Source organism: Danio rerio, chromosome 14 (genome assembly GCF_052040795.2).
Source record: "Danio rerio strain M-AB ecotype USA chromosome 14, GRCz13ab, whole genome shotgun sequence".
Taxonomy (NCBI): Eukaryota; Metazoa; Chordata; class Actinopteri; order Cypriniformes; family Danionidae; genus Danio; species Danio rerio.
In genome coordinates, this window is record NC_141034.1 from 12937180 (window position 1) to 12953302 (window position 16123).

Consider the following 16123-nt stretch of genomic DNA (forward strand, 5'->3'; position numbering starts at 1 on the left):
AATTCTTAATTCGAGAATAATCTTCTAGACAAGCAAAACATGTTGTCTTGTTTTAAGAAATAATCTGCTAATATTAAGTGATTTTTACCCTAAAACAAGCAAAATAATCTGCCAATGGGGTAAGCAAAATAATCTTGTTTTTCCTTTTGATATAAGATTATTTTGCTTACCCCATAGGCAGATTATTTTGCTTTTTTTAAGGTAAAAATCACTTAATATTAGCATATCATTTCCTAAAACAAGACTACATGTTTTGCTTGTCTATAAAATTATTATCGAATTAAGAATTTTTAGATATTTGGACTAGAAACAAGACAAAAAATCTAAGTAAGAAAAGCATTTTTTGCAGTGTATGAACTTCCATTAAAACAACAGTTCCAGCAGTTTATTGTTGCATCCAAAATCTTGGCACGCAGGAAATGTTTGTGAATGGAAGTGAAAGTGCCAAACTGCATTTAAAGTCTACAAATTAAAAATATAACACCCGAAATTACATAAAACCTTCGGAGGAAATGCGGACAGCGCGGTGATGTGATGACTTTACTCGAATTATGTGCTATAATATGTAAAACAGGATCATTAAAGTAACACTCAATATGCAACTCATGTAAACACCTTAGTCTTATTATTGTCTTAATAAGATTAAAGCAAATAATTTGATTTCTGATGTTCATGTAAACGTAGTCAGCATGAGTTGCACAGCAGACGATTGTGACATGTCATTATTTATCTGTCAACATACGCCAAAAAATTGGCGATGAGATATAGAGCAACAATTCAACAGAAAGATCAAATTCGACATTAAAAGGGTAGAAAATACAGGGCTAAGCTGCAAAAGAGCAGAAATGTCAATGATTGGAGTGATCGGCATGTTTGATAATAATACTAAGGATTGGGGAACTTATTTAAAAAGACTGGAGTTATACTGGCCTTTACTAATTGCATAAAGATTTGGATTCCATAAGCGTAATCCAACTAAAGGAGAAAGTATCTCTCAATATATAGCAGAGCCATGCCAATTGTCAGAACATTGCCTTTTTTGAGTTGGACATATGATGATTGTATTTTGTTCAATATTTGTTTTCCATATAGAAACACAGGAAAACATTAATGTAATGTCCTAGAGAAAATATGATTTAAAAGCCAAGTATTTCATGATATTATATTTAAATTTGATTAAGATAGCATGCAAAATGAGATAACGGTAAAAAGTTTTCAGAGACTTTGTCGGTGTCCTTCTCTCTCTCACTGTCAGAGGCATTTTCTCAAAAATTATCTTCCCAAGCTAAACATTTACTGTTGCTGAATGATTTGGTCTACATTTAAAGTTTATGTATTTTTTTTAGAAAGAAAACTCTCTTGGCTTTGTTACCCATCATCTAGATTTTATAATGCTCAAAATGAAAAAAGTTATAGATGCTTAAGTAATGTAAAAAAAATTGCACCGCACTAAACATTTTATTATTTCATAAACAAATATGTCAAATTTGTTCTGGAGCAACACAGAAAAGGTAACAGGTCAATAGCCACATCTCCTGAGTATATGTCTTGAATTTGAAATCAATATTATGCAAAATTAAATTTCTGGAATTATTTTTCTGAGACAATCTCTTGTGATTTTCTCCCTCTCTTTGTTTGTGGAGAAGAAGTCTGATGACCACACATACAGAAGGTTTCACACACCACAATTTTTTTTTTATTTTAACGTAAGCAGAAACGCTCTGGTTACTAAAATAACCCTCGTTCCCCGAGGAGGGGAACGGAAATGCAATTAGTGGATTTTAATTATAATCCACGAATGGGAGATTTCGTTTCAGAAAGCCAATTGTCTGAAAGAGCATACAACGGGCCAATGAAATGCCAATGAATTGGCAGCGTAAGCTTGCGCATGTGTCTCTTATTGCCAATTATCTCCGCATTAAAGCACAGGTGGAGCAAGCACACGCTATCCTTTTAAGCTTAAGAGACTGAACTAACATCTAAGGAACAGTCTTTATGGCGATGCTAAATAGCATTTCCGTTTGGGTTACTTTAGTAACCAGAGCGTTCCCCTTCGGATGGGGAACTCTAATGCTATTAGTGGATTTTAATTATAATCCACGAATGGAAGAAAGTATAGAAAACGCCATAATGACTGCACCTTACCTACGCCTCCAATGAGAGGATAGCCAAGCAAGCGTGAGGGCTCCTGCATCAAAGAGAAGCGCGGTCCTCCAACGTGGTCCCTGGCCCTTACTTATCCCACTTAAACAGAAGTTTTACGGATTTAGATATATTTTTTGGGAAGTCGCAAGTGTCTAGATAATTCTAGGGAAGTACGACAGTACGTTGGGAAAGCATGCAGTCCCGATAGGGAGGACGCTGCGGAGGCCATCTGCTACCCAATAGGGAGATAAGATGACAAAAATACATATGGACTAGCCCTGAGAAGGGGGAGTACGCATAATACAAGATGGTTAGCGGAGAGTGAAGACACGGGTCCACCCGTGAAGGGGGACTGAACCGTGGCTGAGTAAGCATATGGGATCGCCTAGTGGGGATCACGCATAGCGGGCACCTATACCCAAAATGCGGGCTGACCAGTGGGCAGACCTACAACGTAGTGGGCCAGCAAGTGACTCCTCCGCTGAGTCAGTGCTGGGGGCCTCGGAGGAATCTGCAGGGCTCACCTGACAGGGAACTTTACTGACAGATAAAAAGGCGCACGTATCTCCATGTTAGGGAGAATGGCGCATCAAGCGTGTTTCAACACCTTCACCGAGTTGTTTCCTCAATCACCAAGGGTTACCTAATACCCTTGAGGAAACCGGCTCCACTCGCAGATTATAACCTTGCAAATGTATTAGGTGTCGGCCAGCCTGCAGCTCTACAGATGTTAGAGAGGCGCCGCGTGCACGCGCCCAAGAGGATGCAAAGCTTTGTGTGGAGTGCGCATGCACTCTCGGGGGACACGGCTTGCCTTGGCTTTGATAAGCGAGAGAGATGGCATGCACTAACCAGTGGGCCAACTCTGTTTCGATTAGGCACTTCCCTGCTGCTGACCGCCATAACAGACGAAGAGCTGCTCAGATGATCTAAGCTTTGAGTGCGGTCCAGATATATACGCAAAGCACGAACTGGACAAGTAAGGCTGGGTCTTTCTTGCAGGCTCACTACCTGGTATTAAAACAGAGTGGCCGGGCGGGGTCTCAGGAACGTGAGAGTAAGCCAGCCCGAATTACAGGCACGAGTCACTGAAAATGCCTCCAGGTCCCCGACCCTCTAATCGATATCAACGCGACCAGCAGAGCTGTCTTCAGGGACAGAAATCTTAAAGATACTAGGTCAAGGATCGAAGGGATCTGACGCAGGCTCGTGAGTACGAGGACGAGGTCCTAAGAGGGCATGAGAGGGGGGCAGGTGGATTAATTTGCCTAGCGCCTCTGAGGGACCAAATGATGAGGTTATGCGTTCCCACGGTGCTGCCAGCCACCGCGTTATGAGACCAGAGATGGCAGCCACGTAACCTTGAGTGTGGAGGGCGACAGCCTGCTCTCCAGCTTCTCTTGGCGTAAGAAAGCACAACGCTGATCTGGCAAATTTTGGGGGTCTTCTCAGCGAGAGACGCACCATTCAGTGAATAGACTCCACTTAAGGGCATAGGCGCGCTTGAGGAGGGGGCTCTAGCCCGAGTGATGGTATCAACCACCGCAATTGGTAGGTTACCTAAGTCTTCCTCGAGTCTAAGGACCAACCCTGGAGGTTCCAAAGATTGGGGCGAGAGTGCCAGATGGTGCCTGGCCTGTCCCTGAGAGAGTGGGTGCTCTCTCAAAGGGATCTGCCATGGGGAGGGCCGTCGCGAGGAGGAAGAGCTCAGACATCCAGGTCCGGTTGGGCCAGAGGGGCGCAACCAGCAACCTGTTCCTCGTCCTCCCTGACCTTGCACAGTAACAGTGTAAACAGGCTCACTGGGGGAAACGCGTATTGCGCATGCCCCGAAGCCAGCTGAGAGCCAGTGCATCTGTGCTGAGAGAGCCCTCGGTCAGGGAAAAGAACAACTGGCAATGAGCGTTCTCGGGGGAAGCAAACAGGAATCCCAGAATCGCGCCCATATCAGCTAAACAGACTCGGGGTGGAGTCTTCATTCTCCAGGACGTAAAGGCTGCCGTGAGAGTGCATCGGCTGCACGGTTGAGCTTGCCTGAAATGTAAATGGCGCGCAGACGAGGAGCAGACGGCGGGCAAGCTGAGACATGCGGCGAGAGCGAATACCCCCCATGCGGTTGATATACGCCACCGCGCCGTGCTGTCCGTCCTGACCACCACGTGTTGCTGCTCCAGCACCGGAAAAAATGGTGGAGAGCGAGGAACACTGCCAACAGCTCCATGCGATATGCCAATGCAACTGGGTTTCTTTCCAAGGCCCGCAGCTGCAAGCCCACAACGCACAGCCCCCCAGCCCGTGCTGGAAGCATCTGTTGAACAACAACATGACTGGACGCCTGTCCTAGAGGCACTTCGGCCAGTAGGAACGATGGGTCGATCCAAGGGCTGAGGGCACGGCGACACAGCACAGTGCAGTGACTCGGTGTGCGCGCGCGTGCCATGCGCGTCTGGGGACTCAATCATAAAGCCAGTGCTGGAGTGGTCTCATATGGAGTAATCCAAGCGGAGTGAAGCGGCTGCGGATGTCATATGCCCAGGGAGCCTCTGAAATAATTCAGCGGGACCACTATTTTGCTGTCAAGCTCTCTTAGACAGTTCAGCATCAGCTGCGCGGGCTCTCCGGAGAGGCGCGCTGCCATGGTGACCAGCTCCAGCCCAAGAAAAGAGATCCTCTGCACGGGGGCGAGTTTGCTCTTTTCTCGGTTGACCTGAAACCCCAACAGGTGGAGGTGCCGGAGCACCTTGTCTCTGTGCATAATCAATTGCTCTGAGAGTGCCAGTGAGAAAGCCAGTGGTCGAAAAAATTGAGTATGCGGATGCCCACAAGCCGAAGGGGCGCTAATGCACCCTCCGCGAGCTTGGTGAGGACCCGCGGAGACAGAGAAAGCCCGAAGGGGAAGACTTTGTATTGCCAAGCTCGACCTTCAAGCGCAAACTGCAGAACTGATGGTGGCGGAGAAGAATGGAGACATGGAAATATGCGTCCTGCAGGTCTATTGCTGCAAACCAATCCCGAGGACGAACACACCGGAGGATGCGCTTCTGCGTGAGCATTCTGAATGGCAGCTTGTGCAGACAGCGGTTCAAAACGTGCAGATCTAGGAGTGGCCATGACTCACCGCTCTTTTTGGGCAAGATGAAGTGCAGGCTGTAAAATCCGCTCTCCATCTCGGCTGGAGGGACCGGCTTGATTGCATCCTTCGCCAGGAGGACAGCAATCTCCTCTCGCAAGACAAGGGCGGACAGGGGGCTGACCCTGGTGTATACACACCCGTGAACTTGGGGGGGCCGTTTCGCGAACTGAATCGCATAGCCGAGTCTGGCTGTGCATATGAGCCACCGCGAAGAGCTGACCGCGCTAACCAGGCAGGCAGAGCTCTCGCTAATGGACTCATCGCTACAATCGCTGACGTACCAGCAGTGGGGCAGCACGGAGTGGGTGTGCTGATCTAGGAAACGCGAGGGTCCCGCGGAAGAGCTGGAGGCGAGAGATTTGCTTTCACTCTGCACCCAAACTCCGGAGGGGAGACTCGAGGGATGGGAGAAAGGAGACCATCCTCCCAGTGCTCGTGAGCCACTGGCGAAACGCATCAATCCTGCGAGATAAAGCATAGCTTCTCAGACTGGCCGTTTCCGGGCTGTCACATCCGGGAAAGTGGGAAAGTGCTCTTTCATTGATGTTTTCATGGCAGTAAAAAGTGCTGTTGGAAATGGGGCCCCGCCCTCCAGCGGGGAAAGAGCAAGTTCCCTCTGTTCCAGATGACCTGTCCCAGGGACGCTTCGCGGTCCGTTAACGGACTTAGCGGTGCTCTGGGCAGTGGGGGGCTGCCTGCTTCCGAGGTGCTTGACGCGCTCTCTTCGCCAGAGGCGTGTGCGGGGGTGGTGCAGCTCTCGTAGGTGGGCGCATTCGGCAAGGAGCAGCAGATATGGATGGTACGGCGGGCGGAGCAGGCTTACGGTCCCGCCGTTAGGTGACATTACCCATCGCCCCAGACTGCTCTCTCACCGCCTTGAATTCCTGGGTGAATTCACAGACGGTGTCACCGAACAGGCCAGCTTGGGATATGGGGGAGTCAACAAAGCGGACTTTGTCGACTTTGCGCATATCAGCCAAGTTTAGCCAAAGGTGGCGCTCCTGGACCACTAATGTGGACATCGTCCTCCCCAACGCACACGCAGCGGACTTAGTGGTCCGAAGAGCATAGTCGGATGCGGTGCGAAGCTTACAAACCTGGACCCACCCTTGCGCAGCTCGGCCAGCGCCTGCGCTTGGTAGCGCTGGTAGGTGGCCATCGCGTGCAAGGTGGAAGCAGCCTGGCCCGCAGCCATGTAAGCTCTAGCTCCGAGGGAGGCAGATAACTTACAGGCTTTGGACGGGAGACGAGGCGGACCCCACCAAGAAGAGGTGCCACGTGGACAAAGATTGACCGCAATAGCGCGCTCAACCTGAGGAATCACTACATACCCCCTGGCCACTCCACCGTCAAGAATGGTGAGGATGGAGGGGCACGCAGCACGGGCAGAAAAAAGTGCCCTCCAAGACTGCGTGAGCCTACTGTGCACCTCCGGGAAGAAGGAGACGAGAGGCTTCAAAGGCTTCGCCCTCTGGTTCTCTATGTAGCACCCATCTAGTTGGTCCGGCCGCGGAGTTGGGGGATAAACCATCTCCAACCCACGGCCGAAGCAGCCCGGGAAAGCACAGCCAACATGTCCGTTTCAGGATCCGTTTTGACAGTGCTCACCTGCCCGAAGGGGGCGAGCGGGTCCGGATCATCATCGGACAATGAAAGCCTACCCTCCGATGCAGCGGTGGACGTCTGGTCTCCGGTGTCATCGAGCGTAAGGGCTACCATCTGGTTAGACGGATCGCTTCCCCTGCACGAAGCTTGGATGGAGCGCTTGGAGGAGCGGGAGGTCCGCGAGCCCGTGGGCGACGGATTGTCTCCCACTGAAACCCTCAGATCTGCTCGAGTGGCCGCTGCAGAGCAGGGGACAGCTGGGGTGGTTCGCCCCTTTGCAAGGGCTAGCCGCGATCTTAATTGCGCAACAGTCATGGCATCGCAATGACGACATGGACTGCCCGCGAGCACCGCATTAACATGTTGGACCCCTAAACATGCAACGCAGTGATGTGTCCATCATCCGGGGACAGGAACCCACCGCATCCAGAAACGCACAGTCGGAGCGCCATCCTGAAAAGGACGCGCTGCACGACTGTGTTGCTCTTTTAGAAAATAACCAACTTATACGCACCGCTCTGGAGGACCGGACCCAAAGAACGCCAGGCAAGGGACAATCCCAGCTCAAACGTCTGCCGCTGCGTGTACCCACTCTAGACCGGGAGAATTCTCGTTCGCTCAAATTGCTGTAGAAAGCAGGAGGAATCCTCATCGACTCAATCAGAAGGCTGTGAAGTCTCTGAAGCGAAAAGGATAGCGTGTGCTTGCTCCACCTGTGCTTATAGCGGAGATAATTGGCAATAAGGCACACGTGCGCAAGCTTACGCTGCCAATTAATTGGCATTTCATTGGCCCATTGTATACTCTTTCAGACAATTGGCTTTCTGAATGGCATTCTGAATGGCAGCTTGTGCAGACAGCGGTTCAAAACATGCAGATCTAGGATTGGCCATGACTCACCGCTCTTTTTGGGCAAGAGGAAGTGCGGGCTGTAAAACCCGCTCTCCATCTCGGCTGGAGGGACCGGCTTGATTGCATCCTTCGCCAGGAGGACAGCAATCTCCTCTCGCAAGACAGGGACGGACAGGGGGCTGACCCTGGTGAATACACACCCGTGAACTTGGGGGGACCATTTCGCGAACTGAATTGCATAGCCGAGTCTGACTGTGCATATGAGCCACCGCGAAGAGCTGACCGCGCTAACCAGGCAGGCAGAGCTCTCGCTAATGGACTCATCGCTACAATCGCTGACGTACCAGCGGTGGGGCAGCGCGGAGTGGGTGTGCTGATCTAGGAAGCGCGAGGGTCCAGCGGAAGAGCTGGAGGCGAGAGATTTGCTTTCACTCTGCACCCAAACTCCGGAGGGGAGACTCGAGGGATGGGAGAAAGGAGACCGTCCAATAAATTACGTTGCCAATTAATTGGCATTTCATTGGCCCGTTGTTTACTCTTTCAGACAATTGGCTTTCTGAAACAAAATCTCCCATTCGTGGATTATAATTAAAATCCACTTATAGCATTGGAGTTCCCCATCTGAAGGGGAACATATAGTATGAATGATTTATTTGAGCACAAGTAGTGCATTGTGTGAAATAAGTCCAGTTTATATGCAACTAAAAAGTCTTACCAGAGTTGTTGTTGTTTTGCTCTTCACTTACTGGCAGAACTTACAGTGCTTGGGAGTTTGCTGCTGCTTGAAATCCTCAGTAGAGTTACAGCTACATGTCAAAAAAAAAAAAAAAAACAGAAATAGGATTTTATTGTAAACAATTTTATTTCCCCCTTGAGTTGCAAACACAATTTACTCTGATGCCCATATATACATATGATAATTTATACATATAGCTTAACTTTCATACAGATAGCTCAGCTAACAGCAGCCATTCAGATAAATGGCAAACATACTGCATGATAATGCCAAACATTACTGAAAGATTATGGCTACCGGAGAGACATTCACACCTATAGGCAAAAGCAGGCTAAACACAGAGAACACCTGAGACGTAAATAACAGGCAGTGAGAGTAAATACTCACCGTTAGAAAAAACGAAAGTTCATGAACGTCACCTAAGTATCAGCTCTCCTCAGAAATATTCTCCTCTTTGCCTGAAACAATCTCTCAAAACTCTCTTCAGCAGATTAAAACTTTTGATGATGCATTTTCTGTTTTCTTTTTGCAAACGAGCCGCTCTGTTGTTAGCTTGAACTGTTGCAGCTGTGCGTGGAGGGGGCAAATGCATCGTATGATGATTACTGAGCCAGTAACAGCAAAAGAGTGCAATAACATGACGGCGGACCAATAGGATCAAAATTCATGCAGCCATTGGCTCGTTTCTCTGTCAGTCTTCTGGGAAGTAGGAAATAACTTCTGTGACTGATCGATAGCAATGACTGCAGACAGCCAAAACACTCTGCTTTGTTTAGATTTTAGTAACTATGACTTTTTATTCAGTTTGTGGTCTTCTTTTATCTGTAACACTGTAAGCTATGACATAGACTTGCCTTTTACTACAAAGATGCTGTTTTCGCGAGTAAGTACCAAGGTAAAGCAAATGTAAACATTGACATGTGGAAAACAGTGCCTCAGTGTATCCTCATTGGGGCGCTGGCTATGAGGTTAAAGAGACAGATCGTCGAGTTATTTGGCTTACACCAGAAGTATCAGGAGTTAGACTCAAAATGGAGTTAGACACTGGATCGGCATTATCTGTCATCTCAGCTGGCAATCATCAATCACTGTTCTTCTAAATAAAACTGCAAAGCACATCAATGATATTAAAGACAAATACTGGTGAAAAAGTGTCTTCAAAAGAAAAATTATAAATAAATGTAAAGTACAAAAACATCAGCAGTAGCTGAACGTGTATGTGCTGGAAAATGGACGACCTGAATTATTGATGTTATGCCGAGTTCAGACTGCATGATTTTCAAACTAGTCGTGTCACAGATGTTTTCACACTGCATGACTATCTGGGCTAGCGGTTTGTCACTGCTTTGTTTACACTACAAGATGGTTCGGCGACATGGACATTCACATTGCATGACTTTACTATAGGGAGAATCGCCGACAACTTCGTCCAAACTATGTCTCACAGCCAAAAACATGTAGTATATCTTTTGTTATTAACTACATAATGAGAAAGAAGCCTTTAATGGGGTAGAACATGTACATGTTTGCTCACCTGGGTTTAAAGGGAATTAGCCATTTCTCCTCAACATAAGTTGATAATAAACTAATTTCTTTCTGTATGAAACGTCAAACAGACACGGTTGCTCCTGAGTCCTGTCAAACCTCCACTAATTTTTCCTCCATTTCGTGGGTCCAAATAAACCGAAAAAGAGCGATTTTAACTTCTCCCCCAGCCTCCCGCTGGCCTGCAGCAGGTATACACACACGCACACACAAGTGAAAGCTGCTCTCTCATTGGCTGTAGGCGATTGCTGATGTTATTTTCAGTCAAAACTCAATTCACACGGCATGATTTGAATCGCCGACAGCTCCACCCTGCTGAAAAATCCAGCTTAAACCAGCCTAAGCTGGTTGGCTGGTTTTAGCTGGTAGAACAGGCTGGTTTTAGAGGGGTTTTGGCCATTTCCAGGCTGGTTTCCAGCCATTTCCAGCCTGGTCTTAGCTGGTCAGGCTGGGAGATGACCAGCTAAAACCAGCTTGACCAGCCTTGCCAAGCTGGGAGTCCAGCCAAAACCAGCTATGTCCAGCTTAAACCAGGCTGGTCAAGCTGGGCAGATATTTAGCACGCCAAATATCTCACAGGCATCAGCGACTCATCTGCGATTCTCTCAGATCGGGTCTTTGATCGTTCATACTGTGTGATTGTCACTCACGTGCACGAGCAGCGATTTGCCTGTGATTTCAGGCATTTGTCTGCGATTTCTCAAAACCTGTCAGCGAGCCAAAATCGGGGCTAAAATCACGCAGTCTGAACTAGGCATTAGTTGCTGAGGAATGCAAAAAAAAAAAAAAAAACTCATTGATGCATGCCAACAAGTCACAAACAATAACACAATAAAACTTTAGAGCAAATTATAGAAAAGCAGAACATGTGTTTCAGAATGGATTATGAACTCTTAAAGGTAGAGGCAGAGCTGTTTAATTTGGAAAAAATCAGTGAGTGATTGGGCAACACCTATAATCCCAGTGAAGAAAAAGGGGAAGACAGGAGATGTGAGTATTTGTGGGTATTTTAAAGTAACCATAAATCCAGCACTTCATACAGTACAGTACTCCTTACACATATTGAAGACATTTTTGTATCTCTGTCCAGGGGAGAACACTTCTCCAAAATTGACCTTGCTCAAGCTTACCTACAAATGGCGATGGATGAGCAATCCAATAAATTTTTGATCATCAATACACACAAGGGTCTCTATCAGTACAACTGTCTTGCCATTGGAATTGCCTCAGCCCCTGCTCTGTGGCAGAGAACAATGGACCAAGTGTTGGAAGGTATCCCGGGGGACACAGTATTACCTGGACAATACCATTTTAATGGGAAAGAATAATTCAAATCACCTTCAAGACTTACAATGTGTGAAGTTGAGTTTACGTGAGTTTGGGCTACAAGTCAACAAAGAAAAATGTTAGTTCTTTAAGTCTTAGATTTATAACTGTGGTCATGTAATAGACAAAGATGTACTACACAAGTCACAGGACAAAATTAAAGCTGTGCTAAATGCATCACACCCACACATTGTGTCTCAACTTTGATCATATCTCTCATATCTTGTGAACTAATACCACATATTTTTTCCAAAACTTTCCACTATATTACATCCTTTGAATTCATTGTTGCAAACAAGGAAATAGTGGAAATGACAGTGGTCAGAAGTTGTTCCACTAAAGGTGACTACATTCCAAAAGACTGTTTCTTTGTTGAGAACAATATTTTTAAGGAATGAGCTGCCCGGACATATATGCACTGTTAATGGACCTCAGTTTACCTCAAAAAAGATTCTACAATTCATGAAACTACATGGAAACAAGCACATCACTTCTGCACTGTACCATCCTGTCACCAATGGCTTGGCAGGAAGGTTTCTGTAGACCAGGGATGTCCAAACTTTTTGGGCCGAGGGCCAGATGCAAAAAAAAAAAGTTGTCCCGGGCTATATATTACATACATTACACAGACACGCGTATATGTATATATATATATATATATATATATATATATATATATATATATATATATATATATATATATTAGGGATGTAACGGTATCAGAATTTCACGGTACGGTAATACCTCGGTATGAATGTCACGGTACGGTATTTATTGAATCATTTACAGGAAAAAAAAAAACTTTTGAAAATACTCCCAAAAAAGTGCCAAAAGTGTCAATGACATACAAATTAGCCATCTATCTGTTAGCTTTGAAACAGGAACTTCAATTTTAATAACAAAAAATTATTAAACCATGTAAAAAAATAAAGTTTCAATTTAGTATTGTTAAAAACTCATCACATTTAACATTTAATCACTCACTTAGATAGAGATGGGTTTAAAGGAAAATTATCATATAACTATAATCTGGTAAAAGCTGGTATCTCTGAGTATTTACAATGTCCCCTGCAACAGAAAAAAACCCTCTCATTTGGGACTGAGGATTCTGGGACAGAGAGATATGACTTGGCCCATGTTGACAGCAGTGGGGTAACGTTGTGCATTGTCTTTCCCCCACTTGAGAGGACAAACCATGAGTGAGATAGATAGAGGTCTCTTTGCGGTACAAGTCAATGTCTGCATCAATCTGAACAGTGTGCTGTGTTTCTGCAGTCCCCATGACTGTTATTAGTCGTATTCCCCAACTTGCAGGCACGTGCACACATAGGGCTCAACCTGTGCAGTGCACATGCCCTTTTTAGTCTTGGATAGAAAATGCCCTTCCAAAACGATCAAAAGTGCCCCCGCGACGCGACACAACCTCCGTCCAGTCCAGCCCTTCAGTAGGCGCGCGATAACACCTCTCTTGAGTATGCGCGCTCAACCCCCCCTCGGCGCTTTACAATACGCGCGCCACAACACAGCTGATCAGAACGCGCGCGACAGCACCGCTATTCAGCACGCGCGCGGCGACAACACCCGCTTTAGGTTCGATCATTTCCATCTTTTTTTCATCTCCGCTACTAGCAGCACACTCCATTTCCGCATTACTGGATCTGTAGCGACAACAGACCGCAAAGGATTATGGCCACGCCGGGGCTGATGGGAAATGAAGTTCCAGCTACCTCCCGTTCGCTTCATTCGCCTGAGCAAATTTTCTCAGAAGACCTATAGTTTTACCGAGTCATGCGACTTCAGTAATATCGAAAAAAATTAATATTGCGGTATGACGGTATTTACAATACCGTTACATCCCTGATATATATATATGTGTGTGTTTGTGTGTGTGTGTGTGTGTGTGTATGTGTGTATATTTATATATATGTGTATGTATGTGTGTGTGTTATGGAATTATTTTAATTTGTTATTTTAATTCATCGTCCAACTGTGTTTCTAGAAAGACTTTCGTTTTTAAAATCTTGAATCTTCTCTGGGCAAATTACACTTGCAACACTCATCCTTTATAAATTTTCCTTCAGTGAAGGGTTTCCTGTGCTGTGCGATTAGCTGGGCTACATCATAACTAGCCAGCGTAGAATTTTCTTGCACTTTATTAGCACGAAAAAACTGCTGTTGTTGAGCTGATAAGCCAGCTGCTATTTGTTTTACTTTTTGATCTTGTTCGGCACCAGTGTAAGAGCTGAAGGCCAGGTGTTTTATTTTATAATGTCTTTAAATATTATATTCCTTCATTACTGCAACTGATTCCAGGCAAATTCAACAGACACATATTCCACTGACCTCTGTGAAGAAATATTCTTTGCCCCATCGTGACTGAACTTTCCTGCACTCACTGTTGATTTTCCTTTTTCTTGCTTGTGCCATGTCTCGCCAAAACGTGATTATGAATTATTTTTCTTTCAGTTTGTTCGGTTCGTTTTACTTAATAACAGGAACTGCTGCCTAATTGAAGGCATGTAATAGCGACACCCGGTGGTTATTTATTGAATTACGTTCATTTTTGTATGGCGGGCCAGATTCTATTAATAATTATAAAAAGCCTCGAGGGCCGCCACAAAACTGATTGCGGGCCGCAGATGGCCCGCGGGCCGTAGTTTGGACACCCCTGCTGTAGACTTTCAAGAAAGCAATAAAAGCAATGGACAACGAAAACATTTCACTGCAACACAGAATAGACAACCTACTTTTCATGTACAGAAAGGCTGCACACTCCATGACCGGTCAAACATGTGCAATAATGTTTAAGATCTCATTTGGATCTCATTAAATCTGGTGATCGACATGATGTGGAAAACAAACAATTTGTGCACATGAGGAACAGGCCAATAAGAAATTTCCAAGTAGGACAAGATGTCTTAGCATGTGACCACAGGCTGGAAAAGTGGCAACCAGGAACAATCACCACCAAAACTGGACCCTTGACATACACAGTCAAGGTTTGAGATAAAACCTGGATATATAAGCAGCTGATGTTTTGTCATTTGCTACGGTGATGCCAAGTTTATCAAAGGCTGTCTGAGTAGTCAGGGGGTTTTCGAAAGAAAAGGAAGCAGAATGCAAATAGCAGAAGTGGAAGGGTAGGGAACATAGTTTGTGGATCTTGGATTAAAAGTCTTTATCTGAAGAAGTCAAAATGGATGGGAGATGGCAGATTTCTTCTGTCTGGAACAAAGTTTAAGTTGTGAGCATCCAATTCTCACTTGGGGGATGAGGGGTCTTTTTTGGGTGGATGGGATGTCTTTTTTTGCTGTCTGGGAAAAAAAAAAAAGTTGTGAGTGTGCCCCTGGCAGCTAAAACGAAGCCCAGAAAAAGTGACTGATTTTAAAGAGTGACTGAATTGTGGCGGCTAGTTTGAGTATGAAAAAAAACCTTAGATGTCCTATCCAGAGGTCTTTAGAAAACCAAGCTGCCCCCGAGGCTGCAAGCTCCAAGCTGGGCGTGGAAGATAGAGCCAGAGGCTTCTTGCAGGCCCTTTCAAAGCCCATGTCCAGCTAGGGATAGGTGGGTCTCACTGGATCAAAGTAAACCCTTTTAAGGGCTTAAATGAAGCCCAGAAAGAGTGACCAATTCCTATTAACTGTGGTGTCCATTTTGGGCATGGAAGAAAGGCCCTGGAAGTTTTAACCAATGAATCATTCACTAAGCCCCGCCCACCTTAGTTACTGTTGCTACGCCTGTCAAGCTTTCGTACCTGACACGGCTTTTTCAATGTGTGTGCGCCGGTTTCAGACATTGCCAGGGATATAATGTCATTTTTGGTGAACAGGTGAGATATCCGAGAAAGCCAGACAAAAAAGGACTGCAGTATGCATTGCAGGGGTATATTCACCACATAATAGGCAACCAATTAGAGAATAAATAAAAAAATTGAAGCTAGCTTAGCCAAGCCGCCTCGTACGCTAACCATTCGACAGCTTAGCTCATGCTCCGCAGGAGAGGTGACATTTAAAAATAATCTAATAATAATAAATGAAACCATGATTTATCTATCCTAAGCCAAAAAGCCTGATAGATTAACTGGTGTGCAATGAAATATAATGTTACTAACCGACGAGGAAACACACATGACAGTGCTTTTACATAGTTCATTCATAGAAAGAACAGCCAGAAAGAGAAACTGATGGATTTGTGCCGAATTAGCATCAGTGACCCATAACAATGTACAGTAAGTTACCTATTACTGTCAGTATGTGTGTGTATTCTTTATAAATTACTGAAAAACAGCTGGGGGTAAAGTTTATTGATCGCAGCTGATCAGTTTGTGTTCATGTCTCGGTTTTGTTATGTTGATTTTGTAATTTCAAATATTCGTAGCTTGAAACAGATGTGAATATGAAGTTCAGTAAAGTTAGCAACAGATTCGCAGATTCGTATTTTCCAGATCAATAACTCATGCTATTATAACCTATTAGCTATTAGTATGGCTACATTACTAACCTTATGGTGAAGGCTTAAATTGAGCATTACTCATAATATCAAGCAAAAAAAAGGAATAAGACAGCTGTGAAACATAACCTTTATGTTTTTGTAGGAAACACAGTTTAGATCTGTTTAGGATAAGAGGTGCATGAGTTATTGCCGCCTGTCTATCACCGAATGTGTCAGGAATATCAAAACAAAACCAACTTAGCTTAGCTTCTTTAGAGCTCCTCACACAGCTTGATCCATGATAGCATTTCTCCTCTTGGGTTTTAGGTTTTGAAAAGGGAAAAAATTCC

General features: G+C 45.3%; 1 long non-coding RNA gene across 1 annotated transcript; it reads right to left on the reverse strand.

Annotated features, from left to right (window-relative positions):
* Positions 1-1964: 1964 nt before the first annotated feature.
* LOC147840783 (uncharacterized) lies at positions 1965-7712 on the reverse strand. The gene is made up of 5 exons (XR_015507191.1): positions 6089-7712; positions 5424-5721; positions 4445-5242; positions 3259-4293; positions 1965-2810 (listed from the first exon to the last, which is right to left on the reverse strand). It is a non-coding gene; the product is annotated as an uncharacterized LOC147840783 (long non-coding RNA).
* Positions 7713-16123: the final 8411 nt, after the last annotated feature.